At 40.8% G+C, this 13,800-nt stretch overlaps 1 protein-coding gene across 2 annotated transcripts in view; it reads right to left on the bottom strand.

Moving 5' to 3' along the window:
* The window catches only part of TET3 (tet methylcytosine dioxygenase 3), a gene marked incomplete at both ends in the record, with an annotated part of 106,250 nt that overhangs the window by 27,125 nt on the left and 65,325 nt on the right, over positions 1-13,800 (bottom strand). The window lies entirely within an intron of this gene.

Here is a 13,800-nt window from a genome sequence, read left to right as displayed (position 1 = left end):
ACATATATCGCGTGATTCCATTCATATGAAATAATCCAGGATAGGTAAAGCCATAGAAGCAGAAAGCAGAATGATGGTTGCCAGAGGCTGGGAGGAGGGAGGAATGGAGAGTTACTACTTAATGGGTACAGGATTTTATTTTAGAATGATGAAAGTGTTTTGGAACTAGATAGAGGTGATTATTTCACAATATTGTGAATGTACTAAATGTCAGTGAATTGTACACTTTAAAATGATTAATTTGGGGGGGGGGGACCTTCAAGATGGCAGATGAGTAAGACATGGAGATCACTTTCCTCCCAACAAATACATCAGAAATACATCTACACGTGGAACAACTCCTACAGAACACCTACTGAACGCTGGCAGAAGACCTCAGACCCCCCAAAAGGCAGGAAACTCCCAACATACCTGGGTAGGGCAAAAGGAAAAAGAAAAAACGAAGACAAAAGAATAGGGACAAAAGAACGTGCACCTCTGGGAGGGAGCTGGGAAGGAGGAAAAGTTTCCACACACTAGGAAGCCCCTTCACTGGAGGAGACGGGGGTAGGCGGAGGGAAGCTTTGGAGCCACGGAGGAAAGCGCAGTCACCGGGGTGCGGAGGGCAAAGCGGAGAGATTCCCACACAGAGGATCGGTGCCGACCAGCACTCACCAGCCTGAGAGGCTTGTCTGCTCACCCGCAGGGGCGGGCGGGGGCTGGGAGCTGAGGCTCGGGGCTTCGGAGGTCAGACCCCAGGGAGAGGACTTGGTTGGGTTGGCTGCGTGAACACAGCCTGAAGGGGGCTAGTGCGCCACAGCTAGCCGGGAGGGAGTTCGGGAAAAAGTCTGGACCTGCTGAAGAGGCAAGAGACCATCCTTTCAGCGTGCACGAGGAGAGAGCATTCCGCCCCAGTGTGCCCACAGAAAGGCAGAGCACCGCCTAAGCAAGCTCCAGAGACGGGCATGAGCCGCGGCTATCAGCTCAGACCCCACAGACAGGCATCAAACACTAAGGCTGCTGTTGCAGCCACCAAGAATCCCGTGTGCGAGCACAGGTCACTATCCACACACCCCCAGGAGCCTGTGCAGCCCGCCACTGCCAGGGTCCCGAGATACAGGGACAACTTCCCTGGGAGAACAGACGGCGCACCTCAGGCTGTTGCAATGTCACGCCGGTCTCTGCCGCTGGAGGCTCACCCTGCATTCCAGTTATGACTACTGTACCGCTCCCTCCCCCCGACCTGAGTGAGCAAGAGTGCCCTAATCAGCTGCTACTTTAACCCCCTCCTGTCTGGCCGGGAACAGATGCCTGAGCGTGACCTACACAGAGAGGTGGGCCAAAACCAAAGCTGAACCCCAGCAGCTGTGTGAACAAAGAAGAGAAAGGGAAATCTCTCTATGCAGCCCAAGGAGCAGCATATTAAATCCCCACAATCAACTTGATGAACCATGCCTCTGTGGAATACCTGACTAGACAACGAATGTTCCCAAAATCGAGGGAGCGGACTTTGGGAGCAACAGTAGACTTGGGGATTGCTGTTTGCAACTGATTTGTTTCTGATTTTTTTTTTTTTTTTTTTTTTGCGGTGCACGGGCCTCTCACTGTTGTGGCCTCTCCCGTTGCGGAGCACAGGCTCCGGGTGCGCAGGCTCAGCGGCCATGGCTCACGGGCCCAGCCGCTCCATGGCATGTGGGATCTTCCCGGACCGGGGCACGAACCCGTGTCCCCTGCATCGGCGGGCGGACTCTTAACCACTGCGCGACCAGGGAAGCCCTGTTTCTGATTTTTATATTTATTTTAGTTTTTAGTGCTTGTTATCATTGGTGGATTTATTAGTTTGGTTGCTCTCTTCTTTTATTTTTATTATTTTTTCATTTTATTATTGTATTAATTTATTTTTTTTTCTTCCTTTTTTCTTCTTCCTTTTCTTCTGAGCCGTGTGGCTGACAGGGTCTTGGTGCTCCAGCCGGGTGCCAAGCCTGAGCCACCGAGGTGGGAGAGCTAAGTCCAGGACATTGGACCACCAGAGACCTCCCGGCCCCATGTAATATCAATTGGTGAGAGCTCTCACAGAGATCTCCAGCTCAACACTAAGACCCAGCTCCACCCAACGGCCAGCAAGCTCCAGTGCTGGACGCCCCATACCAAACAACTAGCAAGAGAGGAACACAACCCCACCCATTAGCAGAGAGGCTGCCTAAAATCATACTAGGGTCACAGACACCCCAGAACGCACCACCAGACACAGCCCTGCCCACCAGAAAGACAAGATCCAGCCCCACCCACCAGAACACAGGCACCAGTCCCCTTCACCAGGAAGCCTACCAGAACACAGGCACCAGTCCCCACTACCCACCAGAACACAGGCACCAGTCCCCACTACCAGGAAGCCTACACAAGCCACTGACCAAACCTCACTCACTAGGGGCAGACACCAAAAACAACGGGAACTACAAACTTGCAGCCTGCGAAAAGGAGACCCCAAACACAGCAAGTTTAAAAAAATGAGAAGACAGAGAAATATGCAGATCAAGGAGCAAGGTAAAAACCCACCAGACCAAACAAATGAAGAGGAAATAGGCAGTCTACCTGAAAAAGAATTCAGAGTAATGATAGTAAAGATGATCCAAAATCTTGGAAATAGAATGGAGAAAATACAAGAAACGTTTAACAAGGACCTAGGAGAACTAAAAAGCAAACAAACAATGATGACCAACACAATAAATGCAATTTAAAATTCTCCAGAAGGCATCAATAGCAGAATAACTGAGGCAGAAAAACAGGTAAGTGACCTGGAAGATAAAACAGTAGAAATAACTACCACAGAGCAGAATAAAGAAAAAAGAATTGAGGACCGTCTCTGAGACCTCTGGGACATTAAATGTACCAACATTTGAATTACAGGGGTCCCAGAAGAAGAAGAGAAAAAGAAAGGGACTGAGAAAATATTTGAAGAGATTATAGTTGAAAACTTCCCTAATAGGGGAAAGGAAATAGTCAATCAAGTCCAAGAAGCACAGAGAGTCCCATATGGGATAAATCCAAGGAGAAACATGCCAAGACACATATTAATCAAAAACTAAAAACAAAGTTATTTAATTTAACAAAAATTAAATACAAAGAAAAACATTAAAACCAGCAAAAATATTAAAAGCAACAAATAACATACAAAGGAATCCCCATAAGGTTAACAGCTGATCTTTCAGCAGAAACTCTGCAAGCCAGAAGGGAGTGGCAGGACATATTTAAAGTGATGAAAGGGAAAAACCTACAACCAAGATTACTCTAGCCAGTAAGGATCTCATTCAGATTTGACAGAGAAATTAAAACCCTTACAGACAAGCAAAAGTTAAGAGAATTCAGCACCACCAAACCAGCTTTACAACAAATGCTAAAGGAACTTCTCTAGGCAGGAAACACAAGAGAAGGAAAAGACCTACAAAAACAAACCAAACCAATTAAGAAAATGGTAATAGGAACATATATATCAATAATTACCTTAAATGTAAATGGATTAAATGCTCCAACAAAAGACACAAACTGGCTGAATGGATACAAAAACAAGACCCATACATATGCTGTCTACAAGAAACCCACGTCAGACCTAGGGACACATACAGACTGAAAGTGAGGGGATGGAAAAAGATACTCCATGCAAATGAAAAACAAAAGAAAGTTGGAGCAGCAATTCTTATATCAGACAAAATAGACTTTAAAATAAAGATTATCACAAGAGACAAAGAAGGACACTACATAATGATCAAGGGACCAATCCAAGAAGAAGATATAACAATTTTAAGTATTTATGCACCCAGCATAGGAGCACCTCAATACATAAGGCAAATGCTAACAGACATAAAAGGGGAAATCGACAGTAACACAATAATAGTATGGGACTTTAACACCCCACTTTCACCAAAAGACAGATCATCCAAAATGAAAATGAATAAGGAAACACAAGCTTTAAATGACACATTAGACGAGATGGATTTATCTGATATTTATAGGACATTCCATCCAAAAACAACAGAATACACTTTCTTCTCAAGTGCTCATGGAACATTTGCCAGGATAGGTCATATCTTGCGTCACAATCAAGCCTCAGTAAATTTAAGAAAATTGAAATTGTATCAAGTATCTTTTCCGATCACAACACTATGACACTAGATATCAATTACAGGAAAAAACTGTAAAAAATAAAAACACATGGAGGCTAAACAATACATTACTAAATAACCAAGAGATCACTGAAGAAATCAAAGAGGAAATCAAAAAATACCTAAAAAAAATGATAATAAAAACACGACGACTCAGAAAGAGTAAAACAAGTACCATATGCTAACACATATATATGGAATCTAAAAAAAAAAAAGGTTCTGAAGAACCCAGGGGCAGGACAGGAATAAAGATGCAGACCTACTAGAGAATGGACTTGAGGACACAGGGAGGGGGAAGGGTACGCTGGGACGAAGTGAGAGAATGGCATGAACATATATACACTACCAAATGTAAAATAGCTAGCTAGTGGGAAGCAGCTGCATAGCACAGGGAGATCAGCTCGGTGCTTTGTGACTACCTAGAGGGGAGGGATAGGGAGGGTGGGAGGGAGACGTAGAGGGGGGAGATATGGGGATATATGTATATGTATAGTTGATTCACTTTGTTATAGGGCAGAAACTAACACACCACTGTAAAGCAATTATACTCCAATAAAGGTGTTAAAAAAAAAAGCACAAAACACGATGACCCAAAACGTATAGGATGCAGCAAAAGCAGTTCTAAGAGGAACTTTACAGCAATACAATCATATCTCAAGAAACAAGAAAAATCTCAAATAAACAACCTAACCTTACCCCTAAAGCAATCAGAGAAAGAAGAACAAAAATACCCCAAAGTTAGCAGAAGGAAAGAAATCATAAAGATCAGATCAAAAATAAATGAAAAAGAAATGAAGGAAACAATAGCAAAGATCAATAAAACTAAAAGCTGGTTCTTGGAGAAGATAAAATTGATAAACCATTAGCCAGACTCATCAAGAAAAAATGGGAGAAGACTCAAATCAATAGAATTAGAGGGGCTTCCGTGGTGGCACAGTGGTTGAGAGTCTGCCTGCCGACGCAGGGGACACAGGTTTGTGCCCTGGTCCAGGAAAATCCCACATGCCACGGAGCGGCTGGGCCCGTGAGCCATGGTCGCTGAGGCTGTGTGTCCAGAGCCTGTGCTCCGCAGCAGGAGAGGCCACAACAGTGAGAGGCCGGCATACAGCAAAAAAAAAAAAAAAAAAAAGAATTAGAAAGCAAAAAGGAGAAGTAACAACTAACACTGCAGAAATACAAAGGATCATGAGCGATTATTACAAGCAACTATATATGCCAATAAAATGGACAACCTGGATGAAATGCACAAATTCTTAGAAAAGAACAACCTTCCGAGACTGAACCAGGAAGAAATAGAAAATATAAACAGACCAATCACAAGCACTGAAATTGAGACTGTGATTAAAAATCTGCCAAAAAGCAAAAGCCCAGGACCAGATGGCTTCACAGGTGAATTCTATCAAACATTTAGAGAAGAGCTAACACCTATCTTTCTCAAACTCTTCCAAAACATAGCAGAGGAACACTCCCAAACTCATTCTATGAGGCCACCATCACCCTGATACCAAAACCAGACAAAGATGTCACAAAGAAAGAAAACTAGAGGCCAGTATCACTGATGAACGTAAGATGAAAAAATCCTCAACAGATTATAGCAAACAGAATCCAAGAGCACATTAAAAATATCATACACCATGATGAAGTGGAGTTTACCCCAGGAATGCAAGGATTCTTCAATATACACAAATGAATGTGATACACCATATTAACAAACTGAAGGATAAAAACCATATGATCATCTTAATAGATGCAGAGAAAGCTTTCGACAAAGTTCAACACTGATTTATGATATAAACCCTGCAGAAAGTAGGCATGGAGGGAACTTACCTCAACATAATAAAGGCCATATATGACAAACCCACAGCCAACATCATTCTCAATAGTGAAAAACTGAAACCATTTCCTCTAAGATCAGGAACAAGACAAGGTTGTCCACTCTCACCACTATTATTCAACATAGTTTTGGAAGTTTTAGCCACAGCAATCAGAGAAGAAAAAGAAATAAAAGGAATCCAAATCGGAAAAGAAGTAAAGCTGTCACTGTTTGCAGATGACATGACACTGTACATAGAGAATCCTAAAGATGTTACCAGAAAACTACTAGAGCTAATCAATGAATTTGGTAAAGTAGCAGGATAGAAAATTAATGCACAGAAATCTCTGGCATTCCTATACACTAATGATGAAAAATCTGAAAGAGAAATTAAGAAAACATTCCCATTTACCACTGTAACAAAAAGAATAAAATACCTAGGAATAAACCTACCTAAGGAGACAAAAGACCTGTATACAGACAACTATAAGACACTGATGAAAGAAATTAAAGATGAAACAAACAGATGGAGAGATATACCATGTTCTTGGATTGGAAGAATCAACATTGTGAAAATGACTATACTACACAAAGCAATCTATAGGTTCAATGCAATCCCTACCAAACTACCAATGGCATTTTTCACAGAACGAGAAGAAAAAGTTTCACAATTTGTATGGAAACACAAAAGACCCTGAATAGCAAAGCAATCTTGAGAAAGAAAAACGGAGCTGGGGGAATCAGGCTCCCAGACTTCAGACTATACTACAAAGCTACAGTAATCAAGACAGTGTGGTACTGGCACAAAAACAGAAATATAGATCAAGGGAACAGGATAGAAAGCCCAGACATAAACCCACATACATATGGTCACCTTATCTTTGATAACGGAGGCAAGAATATACAATGGAGAAAAGACAGTGTCTTCAATAAGTGGTGCTGGGAAAACTGGACAGCTACATGTAAAAGAATGAAATTAGAACACTCCCTAATACCATACACAAAAATAAACTCAAAATGGATTAAAGTCCTAAATATAAGGTCAGACACTATCAAACTCTTAGAGGAAAACATAGGCAGGACACTCCTTGACATAAATCATAGCTAGGTCCCTTTTGATCCACCTCCTAGAGAAATGGAAATAAAAACAAACAAATGGGACCTAATGAAACTTAAAAGCTTTTGCACAGCAAAGGAAACCATAAATAAGACAAAAAGACAACCCTCAGAATGGGAGAAAATATTTGCAAACGAAGTGACTGACAAAGGATTAATCTCCAAAATATACAAGCAGCTCATGCAGCTCAATATCGAAAAAACAAACAACTCAATCCAAAACTGGTCAGAAGACCTAAATAGACATTTCTCCAAAGAAGATATACAGATTGCCAACAAACACATGAAAGGATGCTCAATATCACTAATCACTAGAGAAATGCAAATCAAAACCACAGTGAGGGGCCTGACTTCACTGGTGGCACGGTGGTTAAGAATCCACCTGCCAGTGCAGGGGACATGGGTTCAAACCCTGGTCCGGGAAGATCTCCCATGTCGTGGAGAGGCTATGCCCATGTGCTGCAACTACTGAAGCCGTGTGCCCTAGAGCCCGCAAGCTACAACTACTGAGCCCATGCACCGCAACTACTGAAGCCCGCACAACTAGAGCCTGTGCTCCACAACAAGAGAAGCCACTGCAATGAGAAGCCTGTGCGCCGCAACGAGTAGCCCCCACTCAATGCAACTAGAGAAAGCCTGTACGCAGCAACGAAGACCCAATGCAGCCAAAAATAAATAAATACATTTATAAAAACAAACACACAAACCACCATGAGGTATCACCTCACACCAGTCAGAATGGCCATCATCAAAAAATCTACAAACAATAATTGCTGGAGAGGGTGTGGAGAAAAGGGAACCCTCTTGCACTGTTGGTGGGAATGTAAATTGATACAGCCACTATGGAGAACAGTATGGAGGTTCCTTAAAGAAACTACAAATAGAACTACCATATGACCCAGCAATCCCACTACTGGGAACATACCCTGAGAAAACCATAATTCAAAACGAGTCATGTAACACAATTTTGACTGCAGCACTATTTACAATAGCCAGGACATGGAAGCAACTTAAGTGTCCATCCACAGATGAATGGATAAAGAAGATGTGGCAATATATACAATGGAGTATTACTCAGCCATAAAAAGAAACAAAATTGAGTTATTTGTAGTGAGGTAGATGGACCTAGAGTCTGTCATACAGAGTGAAGTAAGTCAGAATGAGAAAAACAAATACCGTATGCTAACACATATATATGGAATCTAAGAAAAAAATCGTTCTGATGAACCTAGGGGCAGGACAGGAATAAAGACGCAGACGTAGAGAATGGACTTGAGGACACGGGGAGGGGGAAGGGTAAGCTGGGACAAAGTGAGAGAGTGGCATGGACATATATACACTACCAAATGTAAAATAGATAGCTAGTGGGAAGCAGCCGCATAGCAGAGGGAGATCAGTTCGGTGCTTTGTGACCACCTAGAGGGGAGGAATAGGGAGGGTGGGAGGGAGACGCAAGAGGGAGGGGATATGGGGATATATGTATACATATAGCTGATTCACTTTGTTACAGAGCAGAAACTAAGACAACATTGTAAAGCAATTATACTCCAATAAAGATGTTAAAAATAAATAAATTTTATGTTATGTGAAGTTCTCCACAATTAAAAGAAACTATTGACTCACACAACAACATGGATGATTTTTAAATGAGTTTTTCTAAGTGAAAGAAATGAGACTCAAAAGACGATGTAATAGTAACTCTGGAAAATACTACATTGACTGGATACTATAAGGCTGCAAACGAAAAGAACTTTACACAAATACTGTACTACAGTGCGTAAATTTGTTTCATGTCTAGGGAGACATACAACTAAACGTGATGTGTTATCCTGCAATGGGTCCTATAACAGAAAAAGGACTTTAGTGGAAAAACTGACGAAATCCAAAGTCTATAGTTAATAGTATTGTGCCAACATTAACGTCTGTTTTAAATGTACCATAAATATGTAAGATGTTTATATTATGGGATGCTGGATAAAGGGCATACAGGGACTCTCTGTGCCAACTCTGCAAATCCTCTATAAATGTAAAATTATTTCATAGTAAAAAGTTAATAAAACGAACAAGCAAAAACAAGAAACTATGCAGGGGACCCTAATTTGCTGATCCTGTCCTAGAGGAAATCTTGGCCACATGCATCAAAAAATGTACAAGGATTTTCACAGCAACATATTTGCAGTAGTCAAAATGGGAAACAACCCATAATCCAGCAACAGTGGAATGGATAAATAAAACACAGTAGAATCATATAATGGCATATATCCAGCAATGAGAATTGACAAACTGCAACAAAATGGTTGAATACCATACCACCATAGTTAGTGAAAGAAGCACAGCACAGAATACAGTAAGATTATATCTAAATGACATTCAAAACCAGGTTCAACCAAACTATACTGTTTAGAGATCCATACATAGGTGGTAAAATTATTAAATTGAAATATAAAATATAAAAAAATGATTTTTTGCCTACAGAAATGGCAATTTCATACAGCTCAATCTTTAAGAAATACAAGGAAATCATTGTCACAAGTCAAGAGAGTGGTCGCCTCTGGGGGACAGGAGAGGAATGTGATTGGGAAAGGTATACAGGGGACTTCTGGGGAACTGGAAAGGGCCTACTTTTTGATTTAGGTGATGGTTACACAGGTGTTCATTTTATAAATTTTCATTAAACTGTACATGAATGCTTTGTGTACTTGCCTATATACGGAGTTCACAATTTTTAAAAGGTAAAAAATTAATGTCATACCTGTTCTATGCAGAACATCATGCTCAGTTTTATCGGGAAAGCGAGAAGGACAAAACTAATTGGGGCTTTAAAAAGTGTATGGTCTAGTTGGGTAGATAAGACCCATATATAAGAAGATACCTTATAGCATTTCCAGTCAATGGGGAAAGATTAATTTTTCAATGCATGGTGTTGGAACAACTGAGGAAAAAATTTTGCTCCACACTTAATAACTTACCCCAAAATACATTCCAAGTGGTTGAAAGATTTAAATACAAAAAATTAAACTATACAAGTTCTAGAAGAAAAACAATGGATGAGTTTTTAAAAATAATCATAGAAGTGGGAAGGTCTTCTCTAAGTATAACATGAAATTCTGAAGCCAACACACACACACCAAAAACTCTGATAAATATAACTAGAGAAAAATTTATAGTAATAACTACCAAAAGTCAAGCCAAAAGACAAATACTGGGGAGAAATATCTGGAACTCACACCAGACAAACACTGCTTTCTTTAACAGATCAAGAACTCCTACAGCTAAATAAGGTCAATAATACAAGAGATAAATGAAAAAAAGATAAAACTGGTTCTTTGAAAGGGAATGAAAATGGGTCAAACATATGTAAAGGTACAATAAAGTACCAGTTTTACCCTTCAGATGAGTCACCATCAAAGTCTGATAACTCCTCCTGTTGGTGAGGGTACAGGAAAACAGGCAGTATGGAAAGTAATTTAGCAATATACTAAAATTACAAATGCCCAATCTGTTTGACTCAGTAATTTCAAAGAATGTCAAATTCTTCTAAGAATTTATTTTTAGGAATTTGGATATACTTGCATATGTACAAAGTGATATTGTATATACAAGAATACTCACTGCATCTTTTTTAAAATAAATTTATTTATTTAGTTTTGGCTGTGTTGGGTCTTCATTGCAGTGCACGGGCTTTCTCTAGTTGCGTCGAGCGGGGGCTACTCTTTGTTACGGTGCGCAGGCTTCTCATTGCGGTGGCTTCTCTTTGTTGTGGAGCACGGGCACTAGGCGCGCGGGCTTCAGTAGTTGTGGCACGCGGGCTCAGTAGCTGTGGCTCGCGGGCTTAGTTGCTCCTCGGCACGTGGGATCTTCCTGGACCAGGGCTCAAACCCGTGTCCCCTGCATTGGCAGGCGGATTCTTAACCACTGCGCCACCAGGGAAGTCCCTCACTGCATCATTTTTAATGGCAAAATATCAGAAACTTAAATGTCCATAATACATTATGTATTATAAATACATTATAGCACAACCATATAATGGAATACTAAGCAGCTATCAAAAGGAGTTAGGCAGCTTCAGATATACTGACCAAAAAATAACCTCCGAGATATTTTAAGTGAGGAAACAAGCAAATTTCAGTATAGCATGTGTAATATGCTATAGTTAGTATACACACACAATCACATATACATTAGTATATACACACACATATGCAAGCCTAAAGGTGTATATGTCATTACCCACACTAAGAATAAGGGTAAGAGTAAGACTCATGTTGTGAAAATGAGTTCAGCTGTATTCCTAGTTTAAAACAAGCAAACAAAAGGTTGGCAATGGTATGTGCATCCCAGTAGATGAACTGATGCAAGTTGTCTATCACTTATGGTTTCTGCTCATGGAGACTCTTCATCCCCCCTTGTATTATTGTCATGGTCTCCTAACTGGTCTCAGCCCTCTGAGGTCATCCTACCTAATACCACCAGTTATACTTCCAAAACAGAAATCTGATCAGACCAGTTCCCACTGATGACTCCATGCTAGACAGAAGACAGAACCCAAATTCCAGAACACAGTCCACAAGGCCCCCGAGGAGCCATCTCTGCACACTGCCCAGCCTTGCATCCTGCGACAGCTACCACAGCTTCTTTTACACAGCCATGCAATACTCCTGTGTCTTGAAACACGTTTTCTCATTGACCACAGTGCTTTCATTTCTTTCCTTCTTTGGAAAAACTCATGTCATAAGGCCTAGTTTAAATGCCACCTTTTCTGTGAAACCCCACTGGACTTCTCCTTTTCCCTCTGGACTCCCAGAGCACCTTTCATACAACAAAAATATCACATTTTTATTGTTACCATGTATCACATTTTTATTGTTACCATGTCACAGCAGAATGAACACAGATTTTACAGAGACCTGGGCAACTGTGATGAGTTATCTTCCCAGCCTCTCTAATCCTCACACCTTCTTGTGTAAAATACATAAAGGGCCAAGTGCAGTATTTGGTGTATAATATGAACTCAGTATGTAGCTGCTGTCTAGGCTCTGCCAAACAAATTGTATGATTGTGACCAAGTTACACAGCCCTTATGAGCTTTAGAGCAGTGAAAGTAATGTTTCTATATTTTAGATTTGTTGAGGATTAGATGATATGTAAGGTACCTAGCACAGTCCTCAACCTATCCATGCTTAAATGTTTTCATCCTTTTCAACTAAATGATTAAAAATTACTTGCTCCAAATATGCACTGTTTTGAACCATAAGACAGAGAGGATTATAGAAGGATGTATGTGAAGTGGGGGAGGGAAAGAGACCAAGGTTTGCGTAGGGAGAGAGAACGTAAGAATATGGGTGTTGGAAGTAGTGGTCTGAAATCTCTTTACAGGTGCTAGAATACTACAGCCTATATGGAAAATAGAACACAGGAATATGCCAGAGCTTCTGGGCTCTTTTCTAGTTTCTACTGTCTGGAGAAAAGTCAAAGTAATGGATTGACTGTAGGGTGTCACACTGGAACTAGAATATAATGTAGTTTTTGGTGATTACCTTCTGTCCCAAATCAGAAAAACTCAAAATTACAGTTAAAGGCAGAGAAAGGAGATTTTCAGAAGAAAATCTTGGCAACTCTATCCTAGCAGCTAGGGGAAAAGATATGAAGCTCCAAAACCAAGCTAACCTGAAAATTATAATAGATGGTCAAGCTCCTCTGGGAAGGCCACTAACACACAAAGGGCAGACACAGCTCCAAGTGTCAAGCAATACCAAAGTCATTCTCTCCCTTTTGCTGTTTACAAGGCATCCCAAGTAGTTGTTTAGAAGTCTTGTTTTTCTTAATTACATCCCTTTCCCTGATTATACATATATATATATACACACATATACATGCATTTCCCTTTCCTTGATTAGATGTCTGTACGGGGGAGAAGATATTCTATGGGAAGAAACTGGACTTACAGCCTAATATGCTTAGTTATAAAACTAGTAGACATTCCCAAATTTAATTCTCCTAATTTGTATATATATTTACATATATATGAGGATATATATCATTATATATATATCCTCATTTTATATATATATCTTTAGCGTGGCAATGGGCTTGTAGTTAGTTACAGTGCCAGACAGGTGACAATACTCTGCAAGGTTGGGGTAAGGTTCTATAGAATATAGTATATGCTCTGAATCAGTGACAAATATATGCTTCTGTTTTCCCATAGTAAAATGAGGTTTATTAACATTCTTAGTGCTGTCTAGTGCTATTAATCAAATCCAGTAGATGAGTTTACCCTATTTATACTTATTACTGTAACATGTACATGGTCTTCTGTCATTTTATATTTTCCATGTTTATGTTTCCTTGTTTTCTTTCCTTTTTTTTTTTTTTTTTGCAGTATGCGGGCCTCTCACTGTTGCGGCCTCTCCCGTTGCGGAGCACAGGCTCCGGATGCGCAGGCTCAGCGGCCATGGCTCACGGGCCCAGCCGCTCCGCGGCATGTGGGATCTTCCCAGACCGGGGCACGAAGCCGTGTCCCCTGCATCGGCAGGCGGACTCTCAACCACTGCGCCACCAGGGAAAGCCCTCTTTCCTATCTTTTTAAATAGATTTTGTATTTTCTTTTACTTCCCCCTGCCCCACCAATCTATAGTATGCTTTTAGTAATGCTAATGGTACTGTGGGAAAGAAAGAAGTCAGCACCCTTATACAATTTCTCACACCTCTTCCCTCACTTTACCTCCTGCT

This window comes from Grampus griseus, assembly GCF_964374135.1.
Source record: "Grampus griseus genome assembly, chromosome: 15".
NCBI classification, from domain to species: Eukaryota; Metazoa; Chordata; class Mammalia; order Artiodactyla; family Delphinidae; genus Grampus; species Grampus griseus.
Note: the sequence above shows the minus strand (reverse complement) of the source record. Positions and strands in the feature narration are given on the sequence as shown.